General features: G+C 39.2%; 1 protein-coding gene across 13 annotated transcripts in view; it reads right to left on the reverse strand.

Annotated features, from left to right (window-relative positions):
- Nucleotides 1-19,223, reverse strand: part of MEF2C (myocyte enhancer factor 2C) — a 127,704-nt gene that overhangs the window by 108,245 nt on the left and 236 nt on the right. For 4 of the 13 annotated variants that reach the window (XM_086868745.1, XM_023944706.2, XM_086868738.1 and 1 more), the window contains exon 1: nt 14,725-15,229. The gene's annotated coding sequence lies outside the window, so the exon portion shown is untranslated. Of the gene's footprint in view, nt 1-14,724; nt 15,278-18,813; nt 18,913-19,223 lie in introns of those variants that run through there. The other 9 variants (XM_023944705.2, XM_023944708.2, XM_023944701.2 and 6 more) reach the window with 6 other exon arrangements.

Consider the following 19,223-nt stretch of genomic DNA (forward strand, 5'->3'; position numbering starts at 1 on the left):
CCTTCCTTCCTTCCTTCCTTCCTTCCTTCCTTCCTTCCTTCCTTCCTTCCTTCCTTCCTTCCTTCCTTCCTTCCTTCCTTCCTTCCTTCCTTCCTTCCTTCCTTCCTTCCTTCCTTCCTTCCTTCCTTCCTTCCTTCCGCCACTTCCTTCCTTCCTTCCTTCCTTCCTTCCGCCACTTCCTTCCTTCCTTCCTTCCTTCCGCCACTTCCTTCCTTCCTTCCTTCCTTCCTTCCTTCCGCCACTTCCTTCCGCCACTTCCTTCCTTCCTTCCGCCACTTCCTTCCGCCACTTCCTTCCTTCCTTCCGCCACTTCCTTCCTTCCTTCCTTCCTTCCGCCACTTCCTTCCTTCCTTCCTTCCTTCCGCCACTTCCTTCCTTCCTTCCTTCCGCCACTTCCTTCCTTCCTTCCTTCCTTCCTTCCTTCCTTCCTTCCTTCCTTCCTTCCTTCCTTCCTTCCTTCCTTCCTTCCTTCCTTCCTTCCTTCCTTCCTTCCTTCCTTCCTTCCTTCCTTCCTTCCTTCCTTCCTTCCTTCCTTCCTTCCTTCCTTCCTTCCTTCCGCCACTTCCTTCCTTCCTTCCGCCACTTCCTTCCTTCCTTCCTTCCGCCACTTCCTTCCTTCCTTCCGCCACTTCCTTCCTTCCGCCACTTCCTTCCGCCACTTCCTTCCCACCCTTCCCACCCTTCCCACCCTTCCCACCCTTCTTTCCTTCCCACCCTTCCTTCCCACCCTTCCTTCCCACCCTTCCTTCCCACCCTTCCTTCCTTCCTTCCTTCCTTCCTTCCTTCCTTCCTTCCTTCCTTCCTTCCTTCCTTCCTTCCTTCCTTCCTTCCTTCCTTCCTTCCTTCCTTCCTTCCTTCCTTCCTTCCTTCCTTCCTTCCTTCCTTCCTTCCTTCCTTCCTTCCGCCACTTCCTTCCGCCACTTCCTTCCGCCACTTCCTTCCGCCACTTCCTTCCTTCCTTCCTTCCTTCCTTCCTTCCTTCCTTCCTTCCTTCCTTCCTTCCTTCCTTCCTTCCTTCCTTCCTTCCTTCCTTCCTTCCTTCCTTCCTTCCTTCCTTCCTTCCTTCCTTCCTTCCTTCCTTCCTTCCTTCCTTCCTTCCTTCCTTCCGCCACTTCCTTCCTTCCTTCCTTCCTTCCTTCCGCCACTTCCTTCCTTCCGCCACTTCCTTCCTTCCTTCCGCCACTTCCTTCCTTCCTTCCTTCCTTCCTTCCTTCCTTCCTTCCTTCCTTCCTTCCTTCCTTCCTTCCTTCCTTCCTTCCTTCCTTCCTTCCTTCCTTCCTTCCTTCCTTCCTTCCTTCCTTCCTTCCTTCCTTCCTTCCTTCCTTCCTTCCTTCCTTCCTTCCTTCCGCCACTTCCTTCCTTCCGCCACTTCCTTCCGCCACTTCCTTCCGCCACTTCCTTCCTTCCTTCCGCCACTTCCTTCCTTCCTTCCGCCACTTCCTTCCTTCCTTCCGCCACTTCCTTCCTTCCTTCCTTCCTTCCTTCCTTCCTTCCTTCCTTCCTTCCTTCCTTCCTTCCTTCCTTCCTTCCTTCCTTCCTTCCTTCCTTCCTTCCTTCCTTCCTTCCTTCCTTCCTTCCTTCCTTCCTTCCTTCCTTCCGCCACTTCCTTCCGCCACTTCCTTCCGCCACTTCCTTCCGCCACTTCCTTCCGCCACTTCCTTCCTTCCTTCCGCCACTTCCTTCCGCCACTTCCTTCCGCCACTTCCTTCCTTCCGCCACTTCCTTCCTTCCGCCACTTCCTTCCTTCCGCCACTTCCTTCCGCCACTTCCTTCCTTCCGCCACTTCCTTCCTTCCTTCCTTCCGCCCCTTCCTTCCTTCCTTCCTTCCGCCCCTTCCTTCCTTCCTTCCTTCCTTCCTTCCTTCCTTCCTTCCTTCCTTCCTTCCTTCCTTCCTTCCTTCCTTCCTTCCTTCCTTCCTTCCTTCCTTCCTTCCTTCCTTCCTTCCTTCCTTCCTTCCTTCCGCCACTTCCTTCCGCCACTTCCTTCCTTCCGCCACTTCCTTCCTTCCTTCCGCCACTTCCTTCCTTCCTTCCGCCACTTCCTTCCTTCCTTCCGCCACTTCCTTCCTTCCTTCCGCCACTTCCTTCCTTCCTTCCTTCCTTCCTTCCTTCCTTCCTTCCTTCCTTCCTTCCTTCCTTCCTTCCTTCCTTCCTTCCTTCCTTCCTTCCTTCCTTCCTTCCTTCCTTCCTTCCTTCCTTCCTTCCTTCCTTCCTTCCTTCCTTCCTTCCTTCCTTCCTTCCTTCCTTCCTCCCTTCCTCCCTTCCTCCCTTCCTTCCGCCCTTCCTTCCGCCCTTCCTTCCTTCCGCCCTTCCTTCCGCCCTTCCTTCCTTCCTTCCTTCCTTCCTTCCTTCCTTCCTTCCTTCCTTCCTTCCTTCCTTCCTTCCTTCCTTCCTTCCTTCCTTCCTTCCTTCCTTCCTTCCTTCCTTCCTTCCTTCCTTCCTTCCTTCCTTCCTTCCTTCCTTCCGCCCTTCCTTCCTTCCTTCCTTCCGCCCTTCCTTCCTTCCTTCCTTCCGCCCTTCCTTCCTTCCTTCCTTCCGCCCTTCCTTCCGCCCTTCCTTCCTTCCTTCCGCCCTTCCTTCCTTCCGCCCTTCCTTCCGCCCTTCCTTCCTTCCGCCCTTCGATCCGCCCTTCCTTCCTCCTGCCCTTCCTCCCGCCCTTCCTCCCGCCCTTCCGCCCTTCCTTCCGCCACTTCCGCCCGCCCTTCCGCCACTCCCTCCCTCCCTCCCTCCCTCCCTCCCTCCCTCCCTCCCTCCCTCCCTCCCTCCCTCCCTCCCTCCCTCCCTCCCTCCCTCCCTCCCTCCCTCCCTCCCTCCCTCCCTCCCTCCCTCCCTCCCTCCCTCCCTCCCTCCCTCCCTTTTTTAAGAAAATGGTGTTCCAGTAACAAGGACATACAAATATTTCTGAATTTTGCTCAGATGTTTTACACACTGTTTTGTCTTATACATCAGGAACAAAACTGGACTGCCAGCTGAGTAAAGATTCATACCACACCTAATGGTCTGAGCACCTCAAGCAATCTGGAGCACCTGGAAGTCTCATGAGACCAGCAGTCTCAGCCTGTATATATTCCATCTACAATGATTCTTTGGTACTCTGAAAGTACTTCAGAATCACATTAGAAAAATGGAATGATTTGGACCTTAAAAAACCCATACAGATCTTTACATCTAGCAAACAGAAGCTGAGGTATACTCTCCTAATCTGAGAACAGCTCTAGAAATCATAAAATGTACCTCCACATTCCATCTCATTTCAGGATATATGAATGTCAAGCACACATGTACACCTTTTAATACCTAAGAGGGACTTAGAAAACTGCTTAAGTCTGCTTCTTGCCTAAAGAAGTGGTAGATCTTTATACATTCTTCCCAAGGTGGTCTGGAAGAGAAGATATGAAGATCTTCTTTTGAAATGTTCTATTCAAATGGTACCTTTGTTTCTAATGAGTCTGGAAAAAGAGTCAGAGTGGAACTGAGAAAAAGAGGTGGATGTTAATTAACAGCATGAATTCTGTATATAAAGCAGTTTTTAGTAGGTCATCAAGTCAGTGAAGTTGTGATAGAATGCATGAGCAAAGGACATAATGTCAAATATTTATTTACATCTTAAATACTCTTAAATATAGTATTATATTTGGCTGTAAGTTCATATTTCATATTTCTGAGATCAGAAATTATAGTAAAAGAAAAGGAAAAGCAGCATGTTTTTATTATTTATCAGCAGCTACAAGCTCTTGGATAAATACTAGTCAAGACAGAATATAAGCACAACTTTTTAAGGATGGTTGCTACTCTTCTTCATTAATTCAAGTATAATAATGTGGTCAGGAGATCAACTTTTGACTCACACCCACATATTCAACAGGCACATTAACTGTACAAGAAACTGGCTGAAGAGTCATGCATGCCAGGCCACAAGGTCTTTCCTAAAGGACCACCCAAACTCTGTGTGTGAAGATGAGAGAGAACACACAAAAAAATGGTAATTTTTTAACTACTTTTTCTCAAATAGATTTATTAAACACTCTTAGGTAGACTGAAAGATTTATCATACCCTGGAGCTGTGCTTCCTGTCTTGGCCAACCCATAATCAATTTATTACTCACAGCATGCTCAGTGTCCTCATATTCAAGCACCTCTTCAGGTTTCTAATTCCTATCCTATATTTCAGAGCTTCATTAGGCGTGGTATGTATCTGCTTAAAAGCAAACTCAAATGAAAGAATGAGGTCACTAAAAATTGTGAAAAACTGTCACAGGTATTTACAATCTAGTTTTATGTGTTTAGATGAATGCACTTATAAAGATAAAAATCAAAATAATTTTTTTTATACATTGCATTCTACAAAGTAAAATCAAACTTTTTGTACAATGCAATAGCAAAGATGGCACAGAACTGGTTGTTTAAAGTAATTTAAATAGTTTCACGGATTAGAAACATAGAAAAGCTTGCAATTTTTGTAAGAGAGATAAAAGAGAGTAAGAGATTAACTCAATAGGTAAGGAACTATGGCATTCCAAGTGAAACATGACTCAATTATAGTCCTTCATGCAGTGACTATTTTATTACCTATACAAAAATGTAATGGCCTCACATTTGGAAACTGAGAGTAATTTTCTCCCAGAATATTCTATAACCAGTGGAAGACAGAATTTGCCATTAACTGCTCTAGGAAGTCTTTCCAATCAGGTTTCTCAATTATTGAATTTTTGCCATAAAAATTAAACCAGTATACACAAAGAATTTGTGGACTTAATCTGGGGATATGGATTCCAGTAGACAACAGGACACAGCAAAGTAAAACTTAAATTCCCCTTTTTAGATGTTGCCCTAAGTAATTTCTAATTTTTTGAGTACATACCAGCACAAATTTAAGATCTAAGTAAAGCTGATAATTTCATTCCACTCAGGCATTTCGTAACAGACTTGCACCAAAAAAAAAAATAAAATTAGAAGCTCCATTTAAAATTCACCTTTGGGGGTTCTGAGCCCCTTTTCTTATACTGCATGTATTAGACTGTTTTTCAGCTTCTGCCCTTCACTTGTAATTCTTTTACCCTGCATCTGTTGCCTCAAAGTTCATGTGTCTCTTGGGAGATGATTACTGAATTATATGTTAAGGATAAACATACATTTTTAAAATCCTCCCAATATTTTTAGGTTTTTAGAATTAATATTGAAGGATTCTCTTCCCTAGCCTCCTTGGAAATTGAAAACGATGGGTTGCACTTGGTGCTGGCAATTATAACATTCAAGAAACTCGTTCAAAATTTGGAGAACACTTAGAATGTGCCGTATGTTCACTTTTCGGTAGAAAGCCTGTATTTTAGTTTAGATATCTCGTTTAGATCATGATATATTCAAAGTGGTCTTTGCGAACAGATGTAATAGTGGGTATTTATTAACTATTCTGCATATAAGAATAGGATGTAGACTAACACATGAAAATAGACCGCTGATGATTCTCTTTCACAAATAATCCTCATCAGAATCACAAAAAACTATATATTGTTAGATTCCTTGTGATTTTAAAGAGGCCTTTTTGATATATCCACATTGTATTTTGAATTTATCAAACATGGGAGCTGTGTTTTTAGAATGGTATTTAATTCATAGTGCAATCTTCTGATCCATTAGTGGAATAACTTCCTCTTTCTGATCACATCTGGAAAACAGATAAAGTAAAGCAAAAGGAGCGAACAAATACTTTCTTACCGACTATTCTCAGAATTTTTATCAGAAATCTGTAGAAGTGTTATTCAGTGTCCTGTTGAAGTAGTCAAAGAAGAGATGGTTTCATGACAGGTTTACTTGTAACCATGAACATAAAAATGTCCTCGAACAGAGTGCTACTGTTTTACAGTGGTGGCTTTTAGAGACTTGTAATGTCTGAAAGCAGCTCAAGAAAATCACCATTTGTCCAGATACCAGACAAGTACTGCTCCTAAAAACAGAGGAGAATGTCTTTCTTTTTTTGTCATGCCTCTTTGTTGCAAGAGATACTACTTCTTACTGTAATTTATTAACCAAAAAAAGTTAAATAAAAAACACACCCTGCCTCCACTGAGAAATCCTTGCACCCTCAGCTATGTGTATTACTACATGGTTAGAAACCATGGGGAAATAACCCTACTGGCATTAAAAATGTGATACAAAAGTAATAATTTTTCTATTGCTTGCTTTTTATCCACCATAATGATTTGCATTATGCCTAACACCCCTGTATCACCCCCTATGAAATTTTCGAAAACATTAAATTCCAGAAAAGATAGAAAGCACTAAGGATATTTTCTAGACGAATATTTTGCAGGTCACCGCTGAATGTAATACTAAGCCTGTGACACTACCTACTGAAAGCATAACTGAACTAAATCCAAGGTTCTTGATGAGGATTTAACTACCGTGAAATGTACTGAAAACAGATTTTCATTTTGCTTTGTCAATAACAATCCTTGGAAAACCAAGAAAAATATTATCCAACTTGTATGCCAATATTACAGGAAATGTAGAAGAACGTTCTTCTCTTTCTATCCCATGCATAATCTTTTTTACGGCAATACCAACAATAAAATAGAAACACCATATCCTATAGTTTTCCCTGGGAAGATATGCAGATTTCTACCTACCAAGGATACAGCTATAATTATGGGAAGTTTGCTTCAATTAAATAGTTTGGAAATAATTTAATCATGCTTTAAAAATAAACTGGAAAACTGTTTTCCACTAGATGCATATTTTGAATGTAAATTTATATTATTTCCAATTGTTGACTACACAGCATATAGCTAAGAGTACTAGCCCAGGTTATAGTTTTTCAAATGTGTATATTCAAGAACATGAATGAAATTTGTTTTAGTTTTAAATGACCATACCAGTTCATAGGCTAATACCAACATTTATGATCATAATTTCTAAAATTTGCTTATGGGTATTTTGGACGATGTTAGACATTTTGTATGCCACTGCATGGATGCATTTTCTGCCTCAGTATTCTGAAATAAAAAATGTGTCATGAAGAAGTTTAGTAAGTATGCAAATTCACTCATTTGATAGATTGCACTGGGGTCGTAACATGGATTTTTTTCTCATTCTTCTGCTATATTGATTTGTGTCTCCATCTTATAAACAAGATGAAGGGAAAACCAACGATTTCTCCAAGATTCTGTTGGCAAAATAGGTTCTCATCAAATACTGCTCCAAACACCATTTCTTACAGCTATACAACATATTTCAATCAACAATCATTAAGATCACTGCCCCATGTCTGCAACAATAAAAGATTATTCACACTAAGATTAATTACATACACTTCAACAGAAATTTTTAATGAAAAAATCCTGCAGGATTAAGGTTTTATGTTTGACTAACATGTATTGTCCACTCTTCTCCATTGTATCCTATACTACCAAATAGACCATATCCACATTCTTCTTAACCTCCTTAAAAGCCTTCCTCCTCTGTTGCTGTTCTCCCACTTATCATACTCAGTATAAGCAGAAACACATTCAGGACACAGATGGACAAACATAAAGCAGCCCTGAGGCTAAGTCTAGAGAACATACTGTCTCCTGCTGGTTTCACAGAATATCCCCAGACTATTAACATTTTTATAGTAGTTGCCTAGGCATTCCCATGGGATATGGCGATCAAAAGGGAGTTGGCAGTAAAATTCTGAGGCTAAAATGCCAGCTGAAGGGGACACATTATAGGGCCAGCATTATAGGATGGTCACAGAACCTCAGCGTCCTGTTGTTTGTCTACAATGCCCTTTCCTCCTTTAAGGACAGCTTTTCCACCCAGCTCCGATGAAATGATTTAAAACAATATTCATCGAGAAGTCCAAATTGTATTTTTAAATGAAAAGTGCTGCAGTCAAGTTTCCTTCAGGGTGAATATGTTCTGAAACATTAAATAATTTCTCTGAAAATCCAGATAAACCATTCTTAACCAATGGTTAAAAAAATACACTATTATTTCAACTATAATGTCATAGAATTTTATTTTTTTTCACTAGAGGGAAGAATTTTATTCAAAATCACATAAATAGCACATGCTTCTGTGTTAGTTTCTTGTATTACTAAAATTAATGTTCCACGTGGATGGTGTTCTGCACTTTGTGGACTCGGGCTGATGTGTTTTATAAACAATTTCACAAGACTCCCACCCTTGCCCTTTGTACATACTTTGCTAACAGCTATTGATTGACAACTTAAAAGTAAATAGTGAAACTTAACGGAGCACGGTTTCCACAAGTGGCATGTATCCTATATCTATAAAAGCAAACATAAATAATGTTGTTTCTACTTCAGTTCACTTACACCTTGAGAAACAAGAGATGGTAATATTTAAGGTGAATTTCTGCACCAGTATTTGCTTAATAATGTTTATGATAAACTTATTTTAATCAGTTATACAACTGAAGAAGTAAGAGTAAGATAAGACTTGTTAGATTTGAATCTAAGTTTCATATCAGCTTTATAACCTGGGAAAAGGAGGCAGAGAAGCTTTATGCCATCTGTTCAATTCTGTCCTTAATCTGTGGGCTGCCTTATGGTTAGCTTAAATGAAGGAAGCAGATACTGACTGACTTCCAGGACCAACTGTACTGGCCAAGATCTCTGGAGCTCTCTTCACTCAAACTCTTGCTGGCTTCCAATATCGGGGAAGGTGCCAGAAGGCAGAAATAAGTACATCTACCCTGCTGGAGCAGGTGACTACTAAAACACCTGCTCAGGGGATTACAAATGGGGCATAGTCTATCAGACTTCACTGGTGTGATTACTGAATCCATATTGTGCCAGTGTATTCCGTACTAAAATAATTCTCTGATAATTTGTCCAGAACTTGTTCTAAGTCAGATAACACAAGTGTAGGCTTTCCTAGGACATATCTCTGCAATCTAAATGTATTTAGTTGTTTAAAAAAGAAACAAACAAAAAGTAAAAAAGGCTGGGTGGGGTTCTATTTGGCAGTATTTCAGAGTATCAATCCTACACTTGAAATGACACAAAAAATTCTTTTTTGCTATGCTTCCTTCTATTTTTCTTCCACATTTTCTTTCTCTTCACAATGCAAGTTGCAATGTAACTATATCAGAAAATTCTATCAATTGCATGTTAGCTTCCTGGCAGAATAACAGGTGTCGTTTGCATATTTGAAACGCTTTCAAGATGCAAGGAAATTTAAAGGATAGGCTACTATGTGATGTTTCTTGGGTTAAATAAAAAACTGATCTCAAAAAATTCTCTTTGCCCTTTAAAACTACTAGGAGAAAAATGTTGTATTAATGGGGCTGATGGCAAAACACAATCCTAAAATATGCATTTTTAAAATGTTCTAAAATCAAGTACTAATTCCCATGACCGAGATTTGCATATACAGATTTAACTCTCTGCATTCAGTCAGAATTTTTCTGTACATAGGCCCCTTAATTTATCACATGTATATTGAGAAGAAAACACAAATTTTCATTATTCATATTAACTCTTAAACTTTGATTTTTAATTGCAAACTGACTTTATTTCTCTTTAAACTTCTTGAATAGATTAAGTGCCAAGGAATTTAACGGTTTTTCTTGAAAGTCTTAGAATAACAGGCTTTATTTACAGTTCAGTTTTTACTAAATTGATCTCATATTTTACATAAAATTGTAGCACTAATTGTATAAGGTATTCTCAGTATTGGCTGCTTCTTTATCATTATAAGTGCATACCTGACAGATCCAATACACAGCTGAGCCCATAGGTTTTGTTTTGTCACATTGATGTTAGACAACTTCTTGAAAATTAAACTCTTCCATAAAATAAAAGGTAAAAAATTCTACTGTTGTATGACAGAAAGAAATGCCGTTTTTTAGGCATTCAGAAGTTATATGATCAGACTGCACTTGTAAGAAAGGGACACACTCTTTACCACTTTAAACTCCATCTCAACATTTTATGTACATGAACTCTTTTTCAGAAGTGCTGATCATCTATACATTTGACTAAAAGAGTAAGATCCACATTTTAAGAATTTGGAAACTGTCTTAATACAGTTTTCTTTGTCATACAACAGTAAAATAATCAGGAGCAGCTACAAAATGTTTTAACTATTCTTTGAGGACTGTAGTGGTCTGAAAAACAGACCAGTGTTTTTCATCTTATTTGGCTGTGAGGCCCCTTAGGGTATATCAAACAGTTCTATAACTGCATTTATTGCCTATTTTGAGGGCTTACTTTTCAAAGCATCCTGCTAGCAAATTTTTTAAAATTCCTGTTGGAGCCTAATGATACATTGTTGAGAAATCTGTATAATGCACATAAGAAACAAAAGGAGAAAAAAAAAATGTACTCTATATAACTCAAACTTTTCAAAACACAGCTGGCAAAGCTATGTGAAAGAAAATAGAAATGCACCTTCAGTATCCACTAAAATGAGACATCTGAATTTATGTGAGTTTCCTGTCTGATTAAAATAACACATACAAAATTAAATACATAAATATTATGTACCACATAAGATGAAGAAAATGAAAGAACAATGTTTACATTTATGGTTGACTCATTAGTGTTTTATTATGTGAAACACTAGGAGGCATCAGTTGGGTAAAAAAAGGAGTTTTTTTGAAATAGTGTATGAAATTATCATATAAGTTATCAGCTTTCTACTTTCAGACATAAATGTTAAAGGCTGTATGTTATAACTAAATTATGCAAATAGGAAAAACTCTCTTGCCACTGATAAATTACATATTTAATAATATAGGGACAACTCCTAATTTCTTTGCTATTTTCAAATCAGACTACACACCTGCTACACAAATAATAGTTTTACAACGCATTACATTTTAAAACAGAATGAAGTAATATTGTTTAGTTGTATAATTTTTGATAAATCTTCAAAGCCCTGACACATTTTGGGCACTCTCCTCTTAATATGTAAACTCTTAATATGGTTAAGTGCAGTGAATTTAGAATAGTTCTAGGCATTTTTTAGAGTCTAGGCACTTCTAACATCTTTTAATTGTGATTACAGGATAATATCTAGACAAATATATTTTTAAAAAGATACCAGAACAATAATCTACCACATTTAAATTTTATTTCCTCAAAGTGATGTATTAAAAAGTTTTTTATAAAATTTGTGTAACAATGCTACAAGTGGCTTGACTTTCACTATAAAGTCATAGAAATCCAGTAAAGTCAAAACAGAGTTTTTTCCTTTCTTCAAATTGCATTTAATAATGACTAGGCAACAGAATAATAGTTGTCCCATACAAAAATTTCTTAAAACTGAAGTGTGTCTTGCTATGCTGCAGCAATCAGCTTTTATCGCTGCCCGATCAAAATGACATGTGAACTCCTAATCCTTCTTTTGTAAGGCACATAAGACTTTGTTGTCACTGTTGGTTTTGTGAATCTCCCCTATAAGCTGGTCTGATTTCCTAAAGATGACAGACCTCAATGAACAGACAACCTCTACTGCACTGCAGTCAATGAGACAGTGACATTAAAGTGAAGGACTGAAGACACCAGCTTTTAATCACCTGTCCACATGTATCATTGATCATCAGTTCTAAGAAAATTACCTTAAAGCTGGTCAAAGGACTCAAGTAATCACTTCTAAAAATAGTTTGTAAAAATCAGTTTTTCAATTTTTCACTTGCACCATCAGTGTTTGCTGACCAAAGTTCTTCTGAATACATTTGCTTCTGAACCAGGTACAAAATTGTATTTTCATGCTTTTCAAATATCAGAATTCTAACTCTGCTGTTAAGCTTGACATTTTCTAGCTTTCAGAATGAAATATAAAATTTTAAAATATTTTGTACCTAAGTCATTACAGAGCCTAAATGAATCCTTATAGAAAAATCTCTCTGCTCATATGAAATAGCAAAATTAAAAAAATTAAAATGCATAACAGATATAAGTGTTTTGGTTATTATTCAGGATGCTGAAGCAAGGACTATAAACTCTTTGAAATTCCATAACAGCTTATGTAGATTCATCTTCATCATCAGTGTTTTCAAAAAAACCCTGATACATCTTGATTTTTGGAAAAATTATCATACAATTTAGAATAATTATATCAAACACGTAAAAATGGACGCTAATGTATCAAACACCAAACATTTTTTTTCTTTCAAGAACCTTAGTGACTTCTTCCCTAATGAAATGCAGAAATAACTTCAAGGCTGTCTCTAAAGCTGAACTAAACTATTTTGGTGGACAATAAAGTAACCTTTTGCAGAGAAAAGTAAAATGAAAAGAAATTAAGTTGGTAAAAGTATTCTATTCACAACTGCTGCTTAGTTCCTAGATTTCTATATAATTAATTACTTTAATCTACTGAATAATGAGTTACCAAAATATTTCTTAAGCAAACTTTTGTGAAAAGCTTCAGGAAGATTCATTTCTCACTATAGGTGTTTTTTTAAAGAAGAACCATTTAGGAAAGGTATCTCTGGTTTTGAATATACATGTTGCAGGTAAATCAAATGTTTAAAAAGAGGAAAAAAAATCCTAGATCCCATACTTGAAGAAAATTCACAGTAAGAAAGTATTCAAATAATTTTCTTATTATGGTCCAAAACTAGAAGCTCAGGAACATAACTGTGAAAGACTCAATCTCCCACACTATTCATCATTTAGTACCAATTTTAATAAGGCTCTTAAACTCAAATTTCCTTTTTTTCTTGGTCAAATAATCTTAGGAGGATGCAGACAGTATCTGATCCCTGCATTCTTTTATAGGACGTTGAATTCTTTACATCTCTGTCATATGAAAGCTTTGGGACAAGCAAGAGGTTTAGTCTCTGGGTCCTGAGCCTCTGAATGGTTATCCCTGTGACTTGCTCATTTTCACACAGGTAGTCTCAGCATTGCCAGCGGGACTAGTTGTGTAAGAACTCCTTGCATGAAAGAACCTTCTTCCCATGTTCAGATCCCAGAACTATCTTCTCATACTATGTAGAGCATATTAGTATAAATATATATAATATAAATATATATGAGCAACAAGTTTTGCAAATAAAGTATATGTACAACCAGGAATATAGACACCTGGAGTTAAGGGCCATTTTCTTAAGTTGTTCTTCAAGAAATCTTTCTATTACTTCCAAAAAGGACTTAAGTGTGGGCAGATATTTTAGTGTAGGCTCATTATGAATTATGTACTCATTAATACAGAAAGAATAATGTAATGGATATTTTATGAAAACTAATAAAGTAAGAAAGTTTTGCGGGTTTGGACTTAAAGCAAGGTACTCGGAATCCTGTAATAAATACAGTTCATAAAATAACATATCCCCAGAGAAACCATATGACTTATCATTTGAACTGAAAATTAATATATAAGCAATACAGAGGTGCTGGAGTACTGATTCACAGGTGGTAATATTTCCATGCCCTGCCAAGCCTCTAGGGATTAATTATTATACTCCATATAAACATCTTTATTCTTCAAACACAATAGGCAGGAAAGTGCCAATGAAACAAATCTAGTCTTCTAAATAAGAAGTTGCTTCTAAAATAGTTTATCATTCATCTTATACTTATTTTAAAGTAAAGATATGAAACTAGGACATTTGCCATTAAGGTGATTGTCAGATATATGCAAGAAAAATGTTGTGTCAAGGCTATTATTTTCTAATCACCAGCAAAGTACTGGTAAAGTGCCTTCCTCTGTTTAATTCTCTTAAACCTTTATTCTTAAATCGTGCATTACAGTATTTATTTAAGAATGTAGTTATTTGTAGTTATTTTATTAAATAACAATCATTACAATAAGGAAAATAGAACTCTTCTATAAAAGACAGTGCTTAGATACCCACAATGATTTGTTAAGTTTTGTATTGCATTGTGTTGCATTGCTTATTATTAGTAGTAGCATTAGTATTAGTATTATTATTAGCTTGTTTTTATACTTGTTCTGTTTTTCAGGCTGCCAGAAGGTCACACTAAGTTTTATGGGAAATAGTAAGTATTATAATTACATAATGCAACAATAATCTTATAAGTCTTTCTTTTACATTAAACTTTATCTTAGCCTATAAGTGATTGTACTGCAATTACACCAGCTACCTCTGTAATCCTGATTAGCTCTACTCCTTTGTGTTAAAAAATTTAAAGATTACTCGAAGTATTGTGTAAAGACCAAAGCATACTGTTCCAAAAGCAGTTTGCAGACCATTATTTAAGTTCCCACATAAATACAAGGGGTCTTTCCGTCTCAAATGTAAGTAATCGGATGAAAGATGCACAAAGCTGAACACTTGCATGCATGCACTACCTAAACTCAAGACAGAAGAGCCTGTGATACAACAAAGTTTAAGAGCATTTAACTGAAATGAGATTGTTTCCTTAGTCTGAAAAATCAAAGTGCCAGCACTGCAAGGTCATTGCTTTTAAATCAACTAAGAAGCATCTAAATCAAATAAGCTTCCAGTACTTCATAATATCAAGCACATAAATTATGTAAACTAACTTCATCAAAGTTTAAACACTTATGACAGTAATAGAGACAAGTCCGCAGTAATTTACTAGACAAAGATTTAACTGTTACTTGTTTAACAAGTTACTTTTAAGCAGCTGCACAGTCACACACTAAAACTCTGAAAGCAACCTCGATCCCAGTTCACATAAAATGACTGATACACTCTTCAAACGCGATAGGAAATATATCTAGGGTTTTTGTACCATGCCCACTATATCTTATTCCGACGCTGAATTTCACATGTACTTACATTGTAAACAGTTTGCTGTTTGGCTGATCAGACTAGTCCTTCAGATATTTTCCTTTCATAGGAAAAAGAAAAAATCCCTTTACTTCTTCCAGTCTTAAATATTCACCACCTGGTTCAACATGCAGCCGCCTTGAATCACACACACAACCTTCAAAGTCAATCCAATAAGCAGCCAGAAGATGCCTGGGGTGTGTGTGTGTGTGGTGCGCGTGTGTGCAGCGTGGAGGAGGAGAAAGTAGCTGAGCTGCTGGTCGGATTAAAAGTAACCGGACTCGTCCTGAGATCGTCCAGGAAGGAAGTGACAGCAGGCGAATGGGAAAAGGCGAATAGCTCACAGCCTTTGTAACATCGCGGAGGGGAAGGGGGAGGCGAGAAAGGGATTCAAACTACACGCCTGATGAGGTGTCCTTTTCTGCTTCTCTCTCTTCCTCCCTTTTCTTCTCTTTCTCCGTGTCTCTATTTCTCTACCTCTCCCACAATCCCAAACGAATGACTCTCTCCTCCCGAGCTGGAGAAATAATCAGTTTCACTCTTGCAAAAAGGGGGCGGGGTCAGATCCCGAAAGCGTTTTAATAAAACAAACATAGAGCAGCAGCAGCAGCGGCGGCAGCAGCTCCTTGCCCCTCTAGTCTAAACTAGATTGATAAATTGCTCCACTACACTACTTTAATTATGTATATGGTATGCAGAATAAATCACCGAGCATCAGCACCTCAATCAAGCACTTTTTAAATGGTAATTGCATCTTGGGTGAATCAATCTTTCCATTCCTGACATTTTGCTAATTTTAGTTTTACGGTGGGGGTAATGGCATATGCCACACGCAAACCTAATGACATCCTTTATTATACAAAGCGAAGACAAGGCGGCGAGCCGGTGCGTGTTTTCCCCCTCCTGGCGAAGTAACACAGCCTGCGGAGGGAAGGCAGGAGGGGTGCGGACCTGGGAGGCGCGCAGCGCCCGCGGCAGCGCATCTGCGCCGGTCAGCAGGGCCGGTCAGGGCCCGCTGCGGGGCACTGATCGAGCTGGCCCGCTCCCGGGGACCTGCGGAGCCCAGGCTTCGGAACGTCCCCGCGTGTTGCATCCCCGGCAGCCGGAGTGGCTTCGCCTCCGGCGGGGAGGGGCGGGCGCCGAGAGGGGGCAGCCGGCCCACGGCCGCCGGCGCAGTCCAGAGGGCGCCGACTCCTGCGCCGCCTCCGGAGCGCGGTAGGGCTGCGGTCCTGCGGCACTTGCCCCCGCCCCCCCCGAGACCTCCTGCCCTGCCCCTCGCACCTCGGCTGGGCTCCCCCTCCCGAGCCCTGCTCCTGCTGAACAAACCAACTTTCCCAACTCTTCCCGCTCCGCGTCCCGCCACACGGGGAGCGGCTCCGGCGCAGCGCCGCTTTCCCCGCGGCGAGCCGCGGCCGGATCCCGGCCCGCTCGCCTTCTCGAGCAGGTCCCGGCCACGGGCGGCTGCCAGAGACGGTGCCGTGTCAGACTTACCCGCAGAAATGCGGCATTGAGAGCACGCTGTGTGTGGACAGGGCTTTATTTTTTTAATAGGTTCAGTTGCTTTTACAGGTGGACTGAAAGGACTGCACTGTGAGTTTGAATCCAGATTAAGCACATGCAGTGATTTGTGAATAAACCTGGATCTTGCACGTACTTCTTTAATTTGTATGCTGATACCCAACTTTTATGATCCTTTGGGAGGAGCAGGGGAGTTTGTAAAGACACAGAGTATTATTTTTATGATAGATTAAGGTACTGGAAATAGGAACAGCACACGTGATAAAACCAAACGACTGAATTCAAACACAGCGATAAATATATTTTTGGGTTATTTTAATACAAGTCCTTGGTCTCACAGTCTTTTCCCCTAGAAACATCTCATTGGGCCACTGACCTACTTCCAAAGTATTTGACAGTGAATAAATACCTTTTCAGTTCCACTGTACTCTTTAAAACATGGATGCTCAAAGCAGTCAGAGGAAAACAAAGCTCAGGTAGTTCTAACAAGCACCCTGCAATTGCTCACAATGCAAATCCCTAGAGAATACTTCGGGTCTCATCCATGTCCTGCTCTATCTGGGTGAGAGGGCACGAGTCTGCATGCGGTGACATGCTACAAACGTACCCACACCTATAAGGACAGTAACACTGAGGTGCCCAGAGCCACCAGGCAATCAGATACAAGCCAAGCACATTCTACACAGTGGTGAGAGGCGCATATGCACGGCAGTGACAGCAGAGCCTGAAAAACATTGGGAAATAAATACTTTCTCAGCCTCAGGTCTGCCGTGAAGCACAGCAGGAAAGAAATACAGAACACTTACACACTTGCTATGCCTCTAGCACAGACGATTTTGGTCTCCCAGTGTGGCACCCAACTATCCAGTAATATTTGTATATTCTTAGTGGCAAAAATAGAAAATTATGTTAAGACTTGGCACTTTTCTGCTCTAATTGAAAATGACTGGCATCTGCTTTATTTTGTGCAGGATGCATAAGTTTTCTGGTGTCTGGTTAGTTGGTAATAACACAGCCCTTCAGGTGAGACAGAACGTGAGCACTTCATATTTTGAAAGTAATTATTACAGTAAGAAAATATTTCAGAAAAGTATACAGCAGTTTAGAAATTCAACTACACCTCCATGTGGGCACTTGTGGTCTAATCTTTTTATAGTTGTGACCTTCACATACTGGAACACCTTAAAGCAATGCCAAGTTTTTGTCATGAGCACAATTCATCAAATACATGTAAAGGGCATCTTGATTTTTAAAACAGGATTCAGATGCTAGATGGACAAACATATAAGGGGCAGGATCAGGATTTGTCACTTGTTCCAGTGGTAGACAAGGCACGAATTTATGCAGAATAATTTGGAGTGTTTAGGGGCTTTTGTTTTCCTCTCTTTGGATTTATTTAATTTAAAAATAGGAAATAATTTCAAACAGTAAAAACCTTTGTTGTAACATTTGCACATGTACTGAATTTCCACAGATTTCCACTCTTTTCAAATTTCTGGCACAAGACTCAAATCTATGCTTTTCTGCTGTCTACGTGTAGATCTACTGACAATTTTTTTCTCCCAATCTACCACCTGAGGCATGTAGTGTCTTAAACTATTAGACATCAGTCAAAATATAATAATTATAAAATCAGATCTCCAAAGGTTTATTAAAGAGTATATCCAAGTACCTCTTTCCATTACAAGTGTGATTACCTCAAGGTAACATTTCCTTTGAAGATGATTATCAAAGTCCAGTTTTGTTCTTTTGTGGATGCAGTACATATTTTTCCCTTGGGAGAAATGAGATTGCCAGCTTACATCCTTTAATGGTGTTTAAACTGAAAAGCAGTGAGGTTACTATGAAATGATCCACCTCCTTTGCTTCTTAACCCTGGGCTAGCTTGGTTTCTATTTTCTGTTTAAAGTTCTGCTCAAACCCATTCCACTCTACACCTCGCTTTCTTCCACCACCTCCCTATTTGTAAGAGCAACACAGTATAATTCTTCTTCCCATGTCTGGCTGCTTTTAAACTTGGCCCACGCTGGGTGCAGCTCTTGAAGAGTGCTTTACGAAATTATTTTAAAGTGAGCTGGGGCGGTTGCCACAGCAACCCACCCTGAGAGAAATTGAGGCTATAGATTAATCTACCCCACCAAGATTATTCAACAGTACTGTATTTGTTCTTTATTCATTCAGAATATTCCCTCAAACCATATGCTTTTATAATGAACAAAAAGATATAAACTCAGATAATTTCAAAGATAGCATGGTATGTATTCCATGAGCACAAATTAATTGCTTTGTAAATGAGATGACATGTACATGATTCTTTGTAAAATTGTTTAATTGCAAAAAAATATATCTGCAAGGTACCCACAACTGACATATTAACTTTAAATAAAATGGCATGCCATTACTAAAATGGTGTTATCACCACACATATCATGCAATGATTACAGAAAGCCTTTGTCACAGGTGTACCTGTAAGTATATAACACAGTAGAGTTTTGCTCTCCAAGTTTTGCTTTAAACAAAAATCTAAAAGTAATAAATAGTACTTGGTGATATTAAAAGTAAAAAATATTAAACACTCACCACATACTCCCTCTTTATTGTCAAAATCATCCGCCTCCAATGCTTTACTTAATCTTTCCCATGGTAGTTACTTCACAGTTTACAATTCTTGTTCGGCACCTTGGATGTTTAAAAGCACAAAAGTAGCATATTATTCAAATGCAAGCCTTCAATATATTTTAGGAGATTAATGAAGTAATTTCTATAAAAAGAATATGAATCTTTACTGATGTGCACTTAGGTCTACCTTACTTGTAAGTAGCTTGATGTTTTCAGAAGCTGTTATAAACTCCATCTAAATCCTACCTTAGGGATGCTACACTACCAGTAAAATTACAAAACTATTGATCGCAGGCTGTACTTATCCTCCAGTCGGTATTTATGCTTTGACATGCATTTTGGAAAAGGCAGTCATCTCGTTGTTTAATAAA

This window comes from Cyanistes caeruleus, chromosome Z (assembly GCF_971803275.1).
Source record: "Cyanistes caeruleus chromosome Z, bCyaCae1.hap1.1, whole genome shotgun sequence".
NCBI lineage: Eukaryota > Metazoa > Chordata > Aves > Passeriformes > Paridae > Cyanistes > Cyanistes caeruleus.